We start from the raw sequence: 20,386 nt of genomic DNA on the forward strand, positions 1-20,386 counted from the left end.
TAAAATTTTTAAAATAATTTTCTTGAAAAAACAACGTATAAAAAAAAATTTAAAAATTAATTAGAAAATTTTAAAATTTTAAAAATAACAATTTTTTTTAAAAGAGAAAAAAAATGAAATAAATGGGTTGGTTGGATTTATTTGTCCAATCCGTATCTAATTTAACACAACCCGTGCCCATTTATTAAATGGACGAATTTGGGTTGAATTGTTTTAAATGCATAACCCGCTTTGATCCACCAATTTGCCATCTCTAATATTTTTCTTATTAAAATTATGATAATTTATAATTCAAAAAATAAAATTATGTCATTTGAAATATGGGAGATTTGGACAAAACCCTCTCATAATAAAACTTGAATGCATTAAGGACAAACATAAAATGGTTTTCTTGAAATGTCCAACACATACCGCCATTACCAAAACATTAAACTTTAAAATAATATAATTTTTGATCTAGATGTCAGTGTTTAATAAATTTAGTATTTTTAGAATCTTTTTATCAAGATCTATCAAATAAGATCTACGTTAGCTATGAAATTTTTTTTTTTTAAAAAAAATATTATTACCGTCAAAATTGATGTAAACAGTAACATATTACTCTGTTTGACAGTAACATGTTACTCTATCTCACAGTAACATGTTACTTTGATTCATAGTAAAACATTACTTTGATTTACAACAAAGTTTGTATAAAAGAAAAAATAACTCAAAAACACACTACCAAAGTAAAAGTTTACTGTCATTGTTGAACAGAATATCAGCACAAAAAATAAAATAAAATAGAGTACATTTTTTTTTTTTTTTAAAGAACAATAAAGAGTAAAGAGTAACCACAACAAGTAGAGATGAAATTTTACTTTCATATTTACAAACTAACAAATAAATAACAATATATATACACACACAAATCCTTCCATGTGTCCACAAAAGAGCTCAAACTCATCTTCTAACTTTTCATCGGTTCGATTTTAGAAAGAAAATATTGAGCTTTTCATTGATTTTAGTTTTGCTTAATTTTATTTTTTGTTCTATTGCAATTAGGTTCATGACACATACATACATATATATATATATATATATAAAACAAATCTGAGCCAAATGCCATGTTTGCGAGTTTCAATACACATAATCTATCTCTAATTAGGCATTTTATATAAAAAAAGGTAAAAAAAATGTCCGTCAAAGTCAATGCCAATCCTTCATGCCCCAGTCAAGTAAAACTAAGGGACTTTATGGATGAAAAAAAAAAATATGTTGAATTTCAAACTGTTGGAAATTGGGCCGGGTAATGGACTCGAATTTGGGCGCCCATATAGCATAACCCATGGCCCATTCAAATTACCTATGTAATTTGAATTTGATTTCCTGATTATCCTATTTGTTGGGATAACCCTCTATCTATCTACATATATCCTATCCTTAGGAAATATGGATAGATGGATATATATTATTATATATCTGATTATATATTTAAATGTATAGAATATCAGATACGTTATGTGACTTTTACCCATAACATTTTTATCATACTCTCTCTCTAACTCTCTCCCATATGAGAGAACGATCCAGCCTTTGCACTATGATTAGAGTGGATGATACTCATACGGTGGCATCACTCCATTGCTGGGTGTTCTTAGTTCGTGATTAATGAAACGCGTGATTTACCCACAAGGTTCTTCGTTTCGGATTCTATCACACAAGGTATGGTTTGAATCATTTTACCCGCTGCGTTATATATATCTTACATTGGTATTAGAGCCTTAAATGGATATTTTCGTGCTTGTTTTTTTGTGCATTAAAATATGTATATAATTCTATATATATATACACATGATATATGCATGAAAAATTAATATTTTTTGAACTTTATCCGATCAATCTGAAATTTACATATGTTGTAGTATATTTCATGTATAATATATCCACCAAGTTTCATAAAATTCCAACGGTCGGATTTTGAGAAAAATGGAGATTCATATTTAATTTTTGTAACTTTGACTACATGCTGATTTTATATGCTTTGTTTTTATGTTATGAAAATTATATATTTGGAATCCTTGTTTCGATACCTTCGAAACGGTATATTATGAGCCTGATTCCGACTTGCGGTTGATGAGAAAAAACAAACCCTAATTTGGGTTCGTTTTGTATTTTTGGGTAGCTTAAGGAAGAAGATGAAGTGCAGAGTTTTTGCACTTCCACTCTCATTTGAGAGTGTGATATACCCTATTATTTGGGTTTGTTAAATGTCATTTTTGATACCACCATTGTTTTTATTTTGGAAAATGGAGTCCAGCAGTACCAAAATTGGACCAGAAAACACCCTAGAAGGCGGCGCGTGAGCCGCACACACCATCTGACGATGTCAGCGCCGCCACGCGCACGCCACAGCCTGTACGCACCATGCGTTAGCCACAACCCGTTCGCGCTCTCCATGCGCGAGCCGCTCATGCCACGCACAAGCCGAGTCGAGCCGAGCCGCACGGTTTTCTGCGTCAGCTTGGCTATTGGATGTAAGGCGCTATTTGTTTTTTCTTTTTAAATTCTGAATCATGTTAAATTGTCATAAATAATTCGTTATAGTTTTGTTTTATGCATGGTTGGTACTGTTGGTTTTATAATTATATTTTTTATCTGCTGTAAAATTATCAAAATTTTATGCAAATAAAAAATATTTTTCTTGAAATAATAATTCATTATTTTTTCTTTAAAATGCTTCTAGTGTTGCATGACTAAGTTTCTGAAGCTGAAATTTTTACAGTAGACTACTGCAATGGTTTACTATTTACTGGTATGATTGTTGCATTTTCTTAGATTCTGGAATATTTATTTCTGATTTTATGTGTATTTATTAATTATTTAAAATTTCAGAAAATACCAAAAAATTCTAGAAAAATTTCAGAAGTGATATACTTTCTATTATGGCATAATTTGAATATTAAATACAACATATTGTTATTTTTTGCGTAGAGTTTCTAATATGTTATGATTAGAGTAGCATGATTAGTTAAATGTTTTTTATTTAAATTCCATTATTAATTGTAACATAGCATGAGTTGATTATGAATCTACATTATGATGCTATTATATGGAATTAGAATATCTTATCATGTTTTAGACATGCCATAGCTAATGGGAGGTTGTTCAGTTGAGAGAAATCTTTGTAGATTTACTCCCGAAAACTAATATTTTGCGCCTGAATTAAATTAAATTTTGGATAATTGTCACCTGTGGCACAAGAGATAATTACGAGCATAACGGATTTTCGATCTTGCGACTTGTGCAATATTGTCACTATTTAATTTAGATTTTTGCGGCAAAATTATATTTTGCTAATCAAATTAATCCCAATGCGAATTTCTCTCTAAATTGACTTAGCTTATGGAAATTAATTTGGTTGACCTAGATTTAGTAGAGATGTTCAAATGTGAACAATGCAATCATATTTGTTAGATGAGCAAAAAGTCTTGGAGACTTTAAGTTAGACCTTAATTGAGCCAAAGTAAGGAAACATGACTCAAAGTCGCCGTGGTTTTGTTGCCTTGTTTGGCACAATAAAAACTGATTTGTGTGCTATGGTTAGCGGCATGCTACGTAGTTTTGATTGGCAAGTTTTGGAGTTGTGAAATTAGTAAGCCCTCAATAGATCTGTATATGATCTTGACTATTGAGCTGCGCGGATTGACTTTGTAATTTGACTTGTAACAATGTTGTATCATTGGATGAAGTAACATTAAAGAGTCACGTCATCCAATAAATGCGAGCTTAAATGAATTAGTCATTAAGTGTAAAACGAGTAACCAATATGAGCAGTGTTTTGCTCTCTATCCAACTGTTGGAAATGGATGGAGCAAAATTTAACGCACTATAATAATGTGCATTAAAGTATCACTTGAAGTTCAAAGATTAGCGCTTAGTAGCAGCAAAATCTATTAACACTAAGTGAAAAGAGTAGCGCCAAGTGGCTGCAAAGTCTATTAGCATTGCCAACTTGTCTAAGTCTGGACAGTTACCGTTTCCATACTTGAGTGTGAGACATGAAGAGGTGCTTTTTTGTATGATTCCTTAGCTAGGCTAACGTTTTTTGAATAACGTTTACCACTAAGCGCAAACCTTGTAGCATAGTAATGAAAAGGTTAAGGCCGACAAGGTTATTATGACCCTAAGAATTTGACGCATCGCTTGTGAGAGCATTGTGTTGAATTAGACTCTTTAGTCTAATTCGCGCTTAAGTTACTTCAGGAGCTGTTATAGATTGATAGCTTATTCTCTCCTTCTTATGGATAGTAAAATTATTTGCAAGTAACTATGAAGCAAGAAACAGAGACGGCAAGAGGAGTATCGTCATCTTTCAACTAGATGCAGAAAGTGTATGGAGAATAAAATTGACTTGAAGGTGCAGGGGATTAGCACTTAATAGTTAAATTTGCGACTTAGGCATACTTAATATCTCCGTAATATCCTTTTATAATCTAGTGAATATGAATTAGTCGTGAGTCATTACCTAGTTGGGCCTAAACCTTTAAAACTTGTCTTCGAGAACTCACATATTAGGGTGATTGGAATTAGTTTATGACATTGGTCATGAACCGGTGGCATATTACACTTAACCACATTAATGAGAAGATGACATAGATGGTTTGAGTAGGTCCTCTTGGGCCCACTCGCTTGTGACATCATGCTCTCATGTGAACGTGTAACTTTGTTCGCAATGGTTGCACACAAGTAAGTAGAAAGCCGCAGAAGGGCATTTGTATCGGCGCATTTAGTCCACTATGATATTTGTGACTAGATATGTGCAAGGGTATGATAGCTAAGCCTCAATCTCGACACATTTATAGATTATGATACGCATCTGAGTGAAGACTATTTGATCTCTTTTAAGTCAAAAGTTTTGAGATGATTTTTGACATTGCACATATGAGGTCGAGATCAATCAAATAATAGCTTTCGTGTTTTTAGTTTTGACCAAGGTGGCGAGTATCTATTTGAGTTTTTTTTTTTACAAAGTTCTGTGAAGAGAAATGGGTGCTTAGAAAATTGATTATTCCCAGTACTTAGCAACACAATAGTGTAGTAGAGATAAGGAATTAAGTATTATTAATGTTAGGTAGATGATGGCGAAAAATGTTTCCCAATTGGGAATTGTACTTTAGTTTGTTGCCTATATCCCTAACTAAGTGCCCTCCATATCAGATTTTACACTCTATTTGAGTAATGGGTTAGCGGAGAGCCATCTATAGGTGATCTGTAACTGTTAAACAGCTTATCTTTATTTTACTTCTCATAAAGTTACAAAGTTAAGACCTAGGGTTCTATGACGTATTATTGTATGCTGTCTTGTAAACACTTAGGGTCATGTGGCACATTATTGTATGTTGTCATGTAAACCCTCCGGTTCATGTGCATATAGGTAAGCAGCTTTGTGGTAGTGTAACTAAGTCACAAAACGTTTTCTTAGTAAATGTGACGTGAATAGAGTTTTGGAACTCTATAAGATAGAGAATTCTAAGTATAACGCTTTATGTAGCCTAGTTGAGAATGGAAATAAATTTCCAATATCCTAGGGACAAGGGGAGCGATGTGACTACTAGTGGATTACTCCATTAGAGAATAATATTGTACATTCTTTGTTGCGTGGTAGCAAATGTGAAAATTTTCCACGTCATCACTGGGTGATTAAGAGGGAAACATTCATGATTGTTCCGCAAGATGATAAAGAGCCTAGGATAATCCCAAAGGCTCTAGTCCCCTATTTTTAGAAAGTGGATCAATGTTGCGCAGTTTAAGACAAATTCTTTAAGGATTAACCATTTCTATAATCTGGTTGACTTTCCATTATGACGCAAAATTGTTCTAAGGTTATGCGCAATTTGGATAGTCATTGTTGAGGCTGAAGGCTCGCTAGATATCGAAAAGTCACACCATTGAGGAAGGTGTAGACCATGAGAAGACTTCCTCCTGGGGAGTGAGGTTATTTCGACTTAGGCTATGATTGACATAAGTTCAGAACATTATTTTGTGGACTTTGTGACCCAACTTCTCGTTGGAGAATTGGATAAGTAGATTCGTAGGAATTTACTTTCTGTTTTTACAGTGAAAACTTAGGAGCGCAAAAAGATTGCTAGTTCCAATAAATCTTTTACAGCCTAAAACAGTTATCCAAATAGTGGTTCTTAGATTTTGTTAGGCCATGATAGGCCAACGATGATCGATGAAGACCATTGAGGCATGATCAATGGTCCAAAAGAAGTTTTTCATTACTTAGTCATTATGAGCCAGGAGTTTATAAGGTTGTCGCCACCTAGGGTGGGCAGTCCTCTGTTTTAGATATGATGGACATGGGTGATGTAATTTATATGCTCGGATGTACAATCCTTAGGGATTGTTTTGGGAGAATTCTCGATTTGTCTTTGATGACTTACATAAGGAATATCCTAGAATGATTCTAGATGCAAAATTGCAAACCTATTGACTTACCTATCGGTAAAAACCTTAGCTATTGAGTGAATCCTCAGATTATCTTTGGGAGAAATAGATGACCTATATTCCTTGATCCCTTTTTTTTTTTTTTTGTGGGAGCCTGAAGTACGCTATGTGGGCGTATTCAGCATGATGAGTGTTATCTTTGGTAAATGGTCAACTGAGTAGTTTAGACATTGACCTTGCTCATTAGACTATGGATAGAATGCTTAACTAATAGTATATAAATTTGCCCCTTGTAAGATTCAATGCGCTAGTTGGGCGCATCTTGAATGAACGCAGATTGGTCACCAAAATATCTTTAGAGAGGTAATTGCGCCAAAGGTAGTGATCTTGAACCACTTCATGTGACGTGCACATGGTGGATTCTGTTGTATATGCTTATCGCAAGAGGTGCTGATAAGGCTTATGCTTGGAATCTAGAATTGTGCAGACTGTGGTCATGTTTTTTTTTTTTTTTTTAAATCGATCACAATTTGTTGTGAGATGATATGATGTTGACACTATTATGGTTTGTGTCATAATGATTAGTAGATGATGATGTCAGTAGGCAAGATTGACTCACTCACACGAGCAATCGCCCTTAGCGCTTGGGAACGAGCAAGGATGAGATTAGTGGTTTATTTTTATTTGAGCCAGAAAATGCTTAAATTATCCACTATGTATGTCGCCTTGGTTACAACCAAGATGAGGTCGTGTTAAGGACCAAACATAGATGTTAGTACCCACTTTCCTTGTTATGTCTGTTATGATTAGCCAGATACGAGATCTCATTTAGCGCCTGGAAGGCGAGCAAATAGAGAATTCGAGTTAGGCGCTAGAAAGCGACTAGACTAAGATCTGTACGGCGTATCGAGTATGACGTCACTCTTTGGAAGAGTTACTCTACCGTAGCATGTATTCATACTGCATGTGCTTGGTGACCGAGTAATGAAGTGAGAGAATGGATCCCTGTTTCCTCACCGTGTGAGTCTTACGTGTCATTATTGATATGACTTTCATTTATGTACCCTTTTGTGACTTTTGACTATGTCATAAGGTAAGGGGTTGATGTTCTGCTACTTTGGTATGTTGCCTGCGGTCATGTATGATTCGGCCTTAAGGGACATCACTGGGAAAACGGTCAATCCTAAACTAAATGGCATGAGGGCAAAGGGAAGATCATCTAGTATTACACCACTGTTGTATATTCACTGCCGGCAGCTCACATCGTTCTGTATCAGACACGGATTGAGTGTGAATATATTGCAAGAATTGAGAGGGTCAAACATGCTCTTTTGAGGGATTAGAGATGTTTTTTGAATCAGTGTAATTAGATAGGTCTGGGGTATATGAGATACTATTTTTATTTTCGAGTTGATGTCTCTATGTTGGCTTATTTTTGAGTTCTAGTAAAGAGCTCCCACATGGAGGTGTTTCTCAGCTGTCGCAGGGTTCATTGGCTAGTATGAGATTGTTAAATATTTGAGAAGATTGAGATAGAGATGTGGCAGAGTCATGCCAACTCATGTGCGAGTGAGAGATGTTGGAAATTGGGCCGAGTATTGGACCCGAATTTGGGCACCATGTGGCATGACCAATGGCCCATTCAAATTACCCATGTAATTTGAATTTGATTTCCTGATTATCCTATTTGTTAGGATAACTCTCTATCTATCTACATCTATTCTATCATTAGGAGATATGGATAGATGGATATATATGGTTATATAACTAATTATATATTTGAATATATAGAATATCAGATACCTTATGTGGTTTTTACCTATAACATTTTTCTCATACTCTGTCTCTCTAACTCTCTCCCATATTAGAGAACGATCCAACCTTTGCACTGTGATTAAAGTGGGTGATACTCATACTGTGGTATCACCCCATTGCTAGGTGTTCTTAGTTCGAGATTAAAGAAACACGTGATTTACCCACAAGGTTTTTCATTTCAGATTGTATCACACAAGGTATGGTTCGAATCCTTTTACCTACTGCGTTATATATATCTTATACAAACAATACACACTTTCTATTAATGACTTTTGGCCAAATTTCCCTTGAAAGGTGTGTAGTGTAAAATTTCCTGTATGACGTATTAGTAGTGAAAACAAAAGGAAAATTGGTGAGATTGAAATGAAACTATAAGAATAAGACAAAGTTGTGGAATGCTAACAAACAAAAACCTTAGGAAAACTAGTAACTGAGCAGGCCACCATGTCTCATGAAACCAACCTCTTCATGAGTTCTTTTATTCTTCTTCTCCTTCTTCAATCTCTCAAGGATGGTCAATTGTTAGTCTCCCGCAATGAGACTTTCGCACTCAAGTTCTTTAACCCCGGCAAGTCCACCAACTAGTACCTCGGAATATGGTACAACAATGTTTCAAAACAAACTGTGGTGTAGGTTGCAAATAGAGACAACCAATCAATGACACATCCGGAGTAATCTTCTTTAACAACACCGAAAACCTCGTCATTCATGGTCCGGACAAGAAAATCCCGGTCTGGTTGACCAACATGGCAGCCTCGGGGAATGTCTTTTCAGCTTAATTGTTGGATTCAGGGAATTTGGTAGTGTTTCAAGGTGATGGCAAAGGGGCCATCGTGTGGTAGAGTTTTGATTATCCTACAGACACCCTGCTTCCTTTAATGAAACTGGGGGTGGATAGGAGAACCGGTCTAAAATGGTTTCTGACATCTTGGAAGTCGCATGATGATCCGGCAATCGTTGAGTACTCGTTCAAAATGGATCTTATTGGGTATCCAGAGTTTTTTTGGTATAAGGGTTTGGTCGATTATGGAGAACCGGGCCGTGGGATGGGGTTAGATGGAGTGGAATACCAGCAGGGATGGACTAAGAGGGGGGGCTGGCAGGGGCGACCGCCCCCCAAAGTTTTGAAAAAACCCCCTAAATAGAGTATTAAAATTACAAATATTTTTAAATTATATAGGTTCGCCACCCCCAAAGTTTTTGCAAAAAATTTAAGAACCGCCACTCCCTAAATTTTCTACTTTAAAATTTAAAATTTTAATTATTTTTTGATAAATACTAATAATAATAATAATAATAATAATAATTTTTTTTTAAGTATAATTACTTTTTATTTTAAATTTAATGATGTTAAAATAATTGAGGATTTATTTGTTAATATGTTAAAGTTTTTTTTGTCTGATTAGGGCCCAAATTTTTTAATTGTTTGGTTATAACTAAATAAAAAAAATAAAAATACTACTCATGTATAACCTACCCCATGCTTGAAAATGTCCCCAAATTCTTATTAACTTAATTGTTTAAGCCCTCTTCTCCACTTTAAGCCCGCTTCTCCACTTTACTCTTTCTCTCTCTCTCTCTCTCTCTCTCTCTCTCTCTCTCTCTCTCTCTCTCTCTCTCTCTCTGTGTGTGTGTGTGTGTAAATGATATGAAAGCTGGAAAAGAACTCGCAGAACGAACAAAATTGTAACGCCCTCAAAATAATAACAATAAACCCGTCAGATAAGACATGCATTTACATATAAACTAACCACATTCTTTTATTCATTAGAGTTCCATTACATAAGTATTACATGTTAACATCAAAACAAAATGCCTTACAGGCTTACAGCTTTCCAAGTTAACACTTGGTTACAACAAAAGAGTACTAACTCGTTTACACATTAAGCCCTAGGCTTGAAGTTACATGTAATACATCAAAAGTTAAGTGACAAAAGTATGTCCGCCTCTAGCCTCCAGCTATGTCCTTGGAGGTGGCATGCTTCCTGCACCTGAAAATGATATTCCCATATAGGGTGAGCCACAGCCCAGTAGAAATATACTAAACCAACCATGAACAATGACTAAAATATTAGCAATTGATAGATGGCCAACACTGATACAATCACATAAATCACATATTTATGTCATACGACTTATGAGTCCAAGTTTCCTTTCATTTTCTCTTTTTCAACAGATAAGCATGCTAGCTCTATCATCATTTCCACAGATATGTATAAAAACTATATCCCACATTCAGATAAGCATATAAGCTATATCCACATTCTCAACAGATATGTATAACAACAATATCCACAGATAAGCATATAAGCTATATCCACATTCTACAACAGATATGTATATCAACACTATCCACAGATAAGCATATAAGCTATATCCACACTTCACAAAGATAAGCATATGAGCTCTATCTTCACTTTACTAGACAAGCATAAGGGCTGTATCTACGGAGTTCATCCCCTATCTTCTCCCAACACTATCCGGTTTAGAGGTACATCCCCTATCTTCCCCTAAACCGCGGAGTACATCCCCTATCTCCTCCTCTACACATATCGTATATAAACACATTGGTTCTATATACAATTACCCAATACATACAGTTAATGTATTCTATCAATCGTCAAGTTCCATGACACATTTCATTGATTAGTTTCAGTTTGCCTAATCATCATGCATTGTCTACAACAATCACGACTATCCTCCACCGATAGCCCAAAGCAGTTATTTCTAAACAGAAAATAAATGCACAATGGATATTCAATCAACATTACATTTCCTCATTCTTCTCAATTAATTATCCCAATTAATTAAACAATGTAATTAGGTCAATTCCCATAATTAACATTTCAACCCTTAGGTCCCATTTTCATCAATGATTTAACATTCGTTCGATTTCTCTATGCCAAACATGCATCCAGGTTTATTATGAATAAAACCCTAACTTTTGTAAAATTACACAAAAGCCCCAAACTTTCACAAAATTACCAAACCAAGCCCAACATCTCAAAATACCAAAATTTAAAGACAAAATCCATAGAGAGGAGTAGGATATCCCTACCTCGAAGTTTAAGCCAAAAAGGAGAAGGTGACAAAACCCAACGTGCTCCAAAACTCGAAATTTTCAGATTAAAATATAGCCCTCGACGATCAACAACTTTTTTGTAAAGGCCAAAGGTGAGCAAATCACTCCTACTAGATCAAAACCTAGAGAGAAGGTAGTATCTAGAGTGAGAGGCTCAACAATGGTGTTTTTGGAAAAGTAGGAGAGAGAAGAGGAAGTGAAAAAGTGATTTGAAAAGTCAAAACACGGAGCTAAAACCCAGTGGTCCGCTCAAGCGTAAAACACTCCGCTCGAGCGTAACTCACAGACTTCCGCTCGAGCGCACCAACTCCCGCTCGAGCGCAGAATGCACTCTCCCAGCACTTTTACAGAACCAGGCCTCCGCTCGAGCTCCCAACTCTACGCTCGAGCGGAACTCACACAACCCCGCTCGAGCGGCCAAACCCACGCTCGAGCGCCAACACCCCCGCTCGAGCGGACAGGCCAAAAATCTGGGCAACTAGTTTTGGTTTCTAAACTCAACCAACCTGTAACAAACCTGCCCAACACATTCTATAACTCAAATACGAAGTAAAAAGGATGTAAACAAGATAAAGAACAACTACCAACATCTACGGACACATGTCCGGATCACTGTACAACAAGGGTAAACCCGGGATCGCTATAAAAATATTCGTGGTCAATGGTGCATTTTCTTCAGTTTCAACGGCGACAACAGAATGTGCATTTTTAGCCATGAAAATTATAAAGACTAGATTGCGTAACAGGATGAAGGATGATTTTCTTTTAAGCTACTTGTTAACATATGTTGACAAAGACATTGCTCGAGATTTTGATGTAGATTCCATTATATATGTTTTTTTATATTATGAAAGAACGTCAAGCAGAACTTTAGATGCCTAAGTAGATATGTAAAGCAAATATTTGCTTTTTTGAAAATTAATATAGATTTATTAGAACATATCCAATTGTATTTTGATAATATTTTGTAATTAAATATGATGAATGGAAACATCTAATTATATATTTTTGTGATATTTGGGTAGAAATTGATATTATATATCACATGCTCATTACAAATTTTTTGATTGCATATACACTCGCCCCCCAATATTAGAATCCTACGTCTATCCCTGAATACTAGAGATGACACCCAAATTCATCTTCAATGTCAGTTACGTCGTCACTCAAAATGAGGTTTTCGTGTCGTACATCATCCATAACACCTCAATTTTCTCAAGAATGGTCGTGAATGAATTGGGGAAAGTAAACAGGCTGACGTGGCATGGGCACCACCAACAATGGATTGGGTTCGGGTCGGTCCCTAAGGATCAATTCGACTACTACAGTCATTGTGCTGCAAATGGCAACCGTGACTCATCCGTGAATGTTAGTGATTTCGAGTGCACGTGTCTGCCAGGGTTTGATCCCAAGTTGGCACGTGACTGTTACTTAAGAGACGGGTCAAGTGGGTGCAAAAGAAAACGTAGAGGAGACACATGTCAAAATCAAGATGGTTTCATCAAAGTGACACGTGCTAAGTTACTAGTAGTGCTGCAAACGAACCGAGCCGAGCTGAGTTTTGCTGAACTCGAGCTCGGCTCGTTTACTTATCGAGCTTGTTTAATGAGCTCGAGCTCGGCTCGATAAGAAACTGGGCTCGAGCTCGGTTCGGCTCGGCTTGGCTCGGCTCGATAATTTTTTTTAATATTATTTATATAAAAATATTTAAATAAAAATTATTATTTATATTATTTAATATATAAACAATGTATTTATATTATTATTTATGTTATTATTTATATTATTTATATTATTATTTAGAAGTAACTCATCAGTAAGTTCTAGGTCAACAACTTTGCCCTCAATACCTAATCAAGGATTAGTAATTAATGAAGAAGATGTTGAAATACAAAATGATAAATTTGATGCTGGATGGAATATACCCAAACTACCAATTAAAGAAATTTATAAAACTACTTTTATACAGAATGTTTTTAAAATTACTCTGCATGTTAAAACTAATGAACAAGTCTATGCTTTAGAAAAACCCCGACAAACCTGTCAATTATTTGATGCAAAATTAATTAAAAGACATTTAAATAATGGCTATAATTTTATGCATATTGGTCTAATTCAAGTCGGTGTTAAAATCCATTAACTATAGTTGGTAAAAATTCCTCTGTTTTATTATGTTTACGCGATGCTTGATTTCTTGATTACAATGATAGTTTAATGGGTATGATGGAAACTGGTCTGCATAGAGGTCCAGTACATTTTAACTATTTCCCTGATTTTACGCTTAGTTTACGTGATCCACATATTTTAGATGCATTAATGTTAAACATCCAATTACATGGTTCATTTACTAACATGAAAGACAAAGTTCATAATATTGCTTTAATATATCGTGTTCATTATAAATGTATGCAAACCAATTTAAATGTTCATGCTTTACATAAGAGTCCCAAAGATAAAACTCTATTAATACAAAGTAGTAGTAATTCTGGCGAATCACATATTAATGTTCCTCAAATGATTGAGTGGAAAAATATCGATTTACCTGATCAATGGATTACTGTTAATGAAAATTACAAACACAATCAACAACAATCCTCAATTCAAAATATTCAAGATGTTCAACAATACAATGATGGTTCTGTCCGAATTAAATTTAATCGAAGTCAATCCTTTAGGCATAGTACTTCTAGTGTCCCTACTGAAATTACAACTGAAGATGAAATATTTAACACCCCTTTATTTCGAAAAAATAGTCAAATACATCTTGGTCAAACCAGCCAAACTTCCCAAAATAAATTAAAAGGACTTGATAATTCTATCACTTCCCAGATTAGTAAACCTGTTTATGCTACTCCCACACATTTACCAGAAGAAGACATTGCTTCAAATACTTCTCCAACTCAAACTGATTTCGAAGAATTTATATCTCCGGTAAATCCTTAACTAATGACAATCAAAAGAAATTTTACTCCTGATCTAGATAAATTACTTATTAACTTTAGATCCAAAGAAAATAGAGATAAAAGACATGCTTATCATGCTAAATATGATTCTACTCAACAATCCAGAATAACTAGAAAATGGTATGATTTTATGAAAGAATATGGTTTTGAATTACCTTTCTTTGACTATATGGATCAATATTACAAAAAAATCAACACAATCACAAAACATAAATGGAAAACTTCTCCCAATACTTCTGTTAGCTCTAATCATCCTCCATTAGAAAATATAATTATCGATCATCAAGGTTCTGAAGTTCCAGCCTCTCCTTTTAAATTGCCTGGCATTGACCCTGAAATTAAAAAAGTCATTGAACAAAATAATTATACTAATCAATGTCTCAAAACCATTGGTAAACAATTAGATAAACTAGAAACTCATTTAGATGAACAATCCGCAAAATCCACTAAACCCTTAGATCAACCTCTACTTAATCTCCCTAGTCATCGTTCCAAACGAACTAGCTTAGTTACTAATGATCAATCTACTGTCAAAGCTATTGAACACTTATTTACTAAATTAACTCCCAATGATACTTCTACGTCCAAAGATAAAGGTCTTACTGTTTTAAATCAACAACCTATTACCGACACTGTTTTGGATCAATCTGAAACCGAAACTACTGATAATGAAATAGATCAATTAGCCCAACAATTTCAATCTTCTCATCTTAATAAAATTCATTATCCCAAAGTTAATCCTCAAACTACCAAAAACTGGTATGCTCGACCTACTCCACCTGATCTCCAATTTGAAGAAACTAATCTTAATAATCAATTTTCTGTATCTGCTAAACGATTATACGAATGGAATATTGATGGTCTTAGTGAAGATCAGATCCTTCAAAAATTAAATCATTTATCTATGGTTACAAATAGTTATCTCAGTAATTATCCCCAATATTCTCAACCTGACATTGTTTCCTTAATTAGCTCTGGTTTTACTGGTATGCTCAAATCATGGTGGGAAAAATACCTTACTGAAGCATAACGCGACTCAAACATTTATGCTAATCAAACTGATGAAAACGGTCTACCTATTTTTGATAAAACTATTGGATGTTGTCACCCTGATGGAATCAACCAATTAATCTATACAATAATCTGACATTTTATTGGTACCCCTACCAATAGATATTCTCGCATACATGATCAACTTAGTAATCTTACCTGTCCAACCTTAAGTGACTTTAGATGGTATAAAGATGTATTTACCTCTCGCGTTATGTTAAGAGAAGACTGTACTAAATCATTTTGGAAAGAAAAATTTATCAATGGATTACCTAGCCTATTTGCTCACAAAATTAGAGATGTTCTTAGTCAATCCACTGGTGTTATTGAATATGATAATTTAACATATGGTGATATAATTAGTGTTATTCAAAAAGAATGATTAAAAATGTGTATTGACCTTAAACTTACTCAAAAAGCTAACAAAGATAAACATAAGGCTAAATATGAATTAGGAAATTTCTGCGAACAATATGGTCTACCTCTTGTCCCTCCCTCTCGTCAGAAATCACACAACTATTCCAAACATAAACATAAATCATCATACAAATATAAATACAAAAAGAATTATTCACCCTCTAAATCAAATGATAAATTCTATACTAAACCTAAAAAGAAAAATTATAAATCCAAATCACATCCAAAATCTAAATATACCAAAGATATTACTTGTTATAACTGTGGTCAAAAAGGACATTATTCAAACAAATGTAAAGAAAAACAAAAATTAAAAGATCGAGTTAATCAACTTCAAATTGATGATAACTCCAAAAATCAACTATATGAAATATTCCAATTAAATCAATATATCAGTGATTCCTCTTCTGATCATCCTCATACTTCATCCGATTACCAATCACCTAGTGATGATTCTGATAACAATATTAATATAGGATGTAATGATGTTTGTTGTAAACCAGTTAAACAAATTACCGTTCTTACAAAAAATACTCAAGAAGAATCTGCTCTTATTGAATTAATTAGTAAATTAGATGATCCCAATTTAAAACAAAAATATATTGATAAATTAAAATCCTTATTAATTCATTCCGATAATAAACCTAAGTTTGATAAACCCATAATTAGTTTATCCAAAACCTTAGATAGATTTAAAAATAAACAAAAAGAAGTTACATTACAAGATTTACAACAAGAAATCAATCACATTAAACAAACGATTAAAGAATTACAAAATAAAGATAAAAAATTAGAAGACGAAATTATTACTTTAAAAATTAATAAAAGTTTAGATCATTTCCAAAATAATAATAATGAATCTCCAAATGAATCTGATGATTCTGATCCTACTAATCCTGATAATTTGTTATTTGATAATCGATCACACCAATCCCAATCCAACAATCCTGAAAAAAAAAAGGTTAAGTCTAATTAATAAACTTTACATTCAAAAATGGTATTCTAAAATTAAAATAATTATCAATGATTTTGAATTAGAATTAATTGCTTTAATTGATACTGGTGCTGATTTAAATTGTATACAAGAAGGTTTACTCCCTACTACATATTATGAAAAATGTCATGAGAAATTAACCTCTGCTAATGGTAGTAAAATGCATATCAAATATAAATTACCCAAAGTTCATGTTTGCCAAGATAATGTATGTTTTAAAACCTCCTTTGTTTTAGTTACAAATATGACTGATAAAATTGTCTTAGGTTCCCCATTTATATATTTATTATATCCATTTACTACATCTAGTACAGGAATAACTACACATGTTTTAGGTCAACCTGTCACATTTAAATTTTTATTTCCTCCTAAATTATTAAAATTAAATCAATTAAAAGATTGTTCTATTTCTCATACAATTAATCGCTTAACTCGGCATTTAAATTTTCTTAAAGAAGAAATTAATTATAAACGCATTGACCAACAATTAACTGATCCAGTTATTATTTCTCAAATCAATGATTTCAAATTAAAACTTGAATCAACTGTTTGTTCTACCTTGCCTACTGTATTTTGGCATAGAGAAAAGCATGTAGTTACTTTACCTTATATTAAGAATTTTGATGAACGACAAATTCCTACTAAATCTAGACCAATTCAAATGAATCATGAGTTACTTGAAATGTGTAAAAAAGAAATTAATGAATTATTAAAAAATCGCATCATTAGTCCAAGTAAATCACCATGGTCTTGCCCTGCTTTTTATGTTAACAAAAATGCTGAATTAGAGAGAGGTGTCCCTCGCTTAGTTATTAGTTATAAACCCTTAAATGCTGTTCTCGAATGGATTCGATATCCTATTCCCAATAAAAAAGATTTGATTAAAAGACTTAGTCAAGCTGTTATTTTCAGTAAATTTGATTTGAAAAGTGGTTTTTGGCAAATTCAAATTCATCCGAAAGATAGATATAAAACTGCATTTAATACACCCTTTGGCCAATATGAATGGAATGTCATGCCATTTGGATTAAAAAATGCTCCTAGTGAATTTCAACATATCATGAATGACATATTCAACCCAGTTACTCATTTTTTAATTGTTTACATTGATGACATATTAATTTTTTCAAAATCAATTGGTGAACATTGGAAACATTTAACTGCATTCTTTTACACAATTAAAAGTCATGGTCTTGTCATCTCTGCTCCTAAAATTAAATTATTTCAAACTAAAGTTAGATTCTTAGGCTATGATATTCATCATAATACTATTTTACCCATTAGTAAATCCATTGAGTTTGCGTCCAAATTCCCTGATGAAATTCTGGATAAAACCCAATTACAAAGGTTTTTAGGTTCCCTCAATTATATTGCTGAATTTTACAAAGACCTTAGAAAAACTTGTCAACCTCTGTTTGATAGGTTAAAGGATAACCCTCCTCCTTGGTCTTCTGTTCATACTTCTATTGTTCAACAAGTCAAACAATATGTTAAGTCTCTTCCTTGTCTTGGTATTCCTACTGAAAATTCATTCAAAATTATTCAAACTGATGCTTCCGATATTGGTTATGGTGGCATTCTTCTTCAGAAAATCGCTCCTCAATCATCTGAATAAATTGTTCGCTATCATTCTGGTGTCTAGAATAAAGCACAATTAAATTATAGTACTATTAAAAAAGAAATTTTAACTACTGTCTTATGTATTCAAAAATTTCAAGATGATATTTTAAATCAAAAATTTTTACTTCGTGTTGATTGCAAATCTGCTAAATATGTTTTGAAAAAATATGTTCAAAATCTTGCTAGTAAACAAATTTTTGCCCGTTGGCAATCCATTTTAAGCATTTTTGATTTTGATATTACTTATATACTTGGTTGTCAAAATTCCCTGCCTGATTTTCTTACCCGGGAATTTTTACAGGGGGGTAAGGGATGACTGCACCATTTACTTCTTACCATAAATCCCGAATTACCTATTTCAAAACCCACATTAAACAACTTACCCATCGTATTCACCGCCTCATATTAGCCCGACCACCCACCAAAAGAGCCCAATATATCAATTACCATCAAATTCAAGCCCGCCGCAATTTAATTGCTCACAACTACAACTGTTTACATCATCATCAAGATTATTTAGATCTTCTTTCTGGCTACTAATCATTGTTTCTTTCTCAACAGATGTCTCGTCCAAGGCCTCCCTCCAAGGCTTTGGTCCCATCTTCCAGTAAACCTAATCACCTTATTGTCCCTCCTCCTTTAGAGTCAATCACCCAATCTCATTCACTTGAAATGGTTAACCGTTACCAAACTCTTGGTAACATCTATCGTCCTGATTACTCATCTGCATTGGCTTCCGATCCCTTTGTATCTAGCCACTCAGTTTCAGTTACTCCATTCCCAGTTAACCCCATTAAACCATCCCGATCTGAGTACACCAATTCACATGTTACTAACCTGTTCTAGAAAGAATCCAGTCACCCAAAAAATCAAACCATCAATGAAATTGCTAAATTCCATTTTGGCTCTGGATGCCATTTTCTCCTTTCACATCCAGAGAAAACCCTCTCCTATTACAAAGACATTCTACTCCATCACCATTCAACTTTGATCAAACCAATCCAGGATCGAACCTATGCTTACAAGATCCTATATCATTCAATTTATATTCACAACATTGTTTCCATGGTTGAATGGGGAAACCCTAATCAGCTTCGTGATTTACCTGGTCATTCTATTCAATATAATTACCATGATTACGTTGATGCCTGGTTCAAGATTTTCTTATACCAAAATGAAAATTTTAGTCATTCTTGGTTCATATCATTTGATCAAAAGTTCAAATCTGAAATTCCTACCTGGTTTCTGAGATGGTGGACTCACTATGGCGCCATTTCAGATATCCTCCCCATTGATCTCAGTGACATAATTAATTATTTTGCCTCTGTTTACCCATTTACTACTCACCAACGACAATTTCCATTATTGCTAATTTTTATATCCAAATACAAAATTCCATGGATATTCAAATGGCACTATGGGATTGATGATAACATCATCATTTACCAACACACAATCAAATGGTGGGTTAAGTTCAATGTGCCCCGAATTCTTGAGATTGTTCAAGAGGAATTCCCACCTAATCAGTGTGCTCCAACTCCTGCTCTTGCTAAAGTCCAGCAGAACCCAACTGCTGCAATTACTCAAGGAAGTCAGCCCAGTCTTCCTCCAGTCAACCTTGGAAGCCCCTCATCCAGTGGTTCCAAGCCCAAATCATTCAAATCAAAGTCTAAAGCCGTTGCTGCCCAGCTAGCCCAATCAAAGCCCAAATCAAAGTCCAAAGTAAAGGCAAAGCCCATTTCACCTCCTGCTCAGCCCAAAGTCAAGTCCAAGATTAAATCCAAGTCATCCAAAGAAGATATGATCCAGTTGGCACACCAACTTTTGAATCAAGCTAAAACTCAATCCACCGATTCAGACAGTTCAGAAGAAGGTTTAGAACATGCCCACTCCTCTGAAGAATCAACTAATCAATGTTCAGGGCCAAAGTTTCAAGATGCCCAGGATCCGTTTGCATAATCAACATTGGATTCCATATAGGTACAAATTAGCTTCAATCAATACTCTTTTGAG

The 20,386-nt window shown here is 34.1% G+C and overlaps 1 pseudogene; it reads left to right on the forward strand.

Annotated features, from left to right (window-relative positions):
• The first annotated feature begins 8,691 nt into the window (after positions 1-8,691).
• Positions 8,692-19,219, forward strand: LOC145799899 (G-type lectin S-receptor-like serine/threonine-protein kinase RKS1 pseudogene; annotated as a pseudogene).
• Positions 19,220-20,386: the final 1,167 nt, after the last annotated feature.

This window comes from Camellia sinensis, chromosome 9 (genome assembly GCF_055761805.1).
Source record: "Camellia sinensis isolate YWXY chromosome 9, ASM5576180v1, whole genome shotgun sequence".
Classification (NCBI taxonomy): Eukaryota; Viridiplantae; Streptophyta; class Magnoliopsida; order Ericales; family Theaceae; genus Camellia; species Camellia sinensis.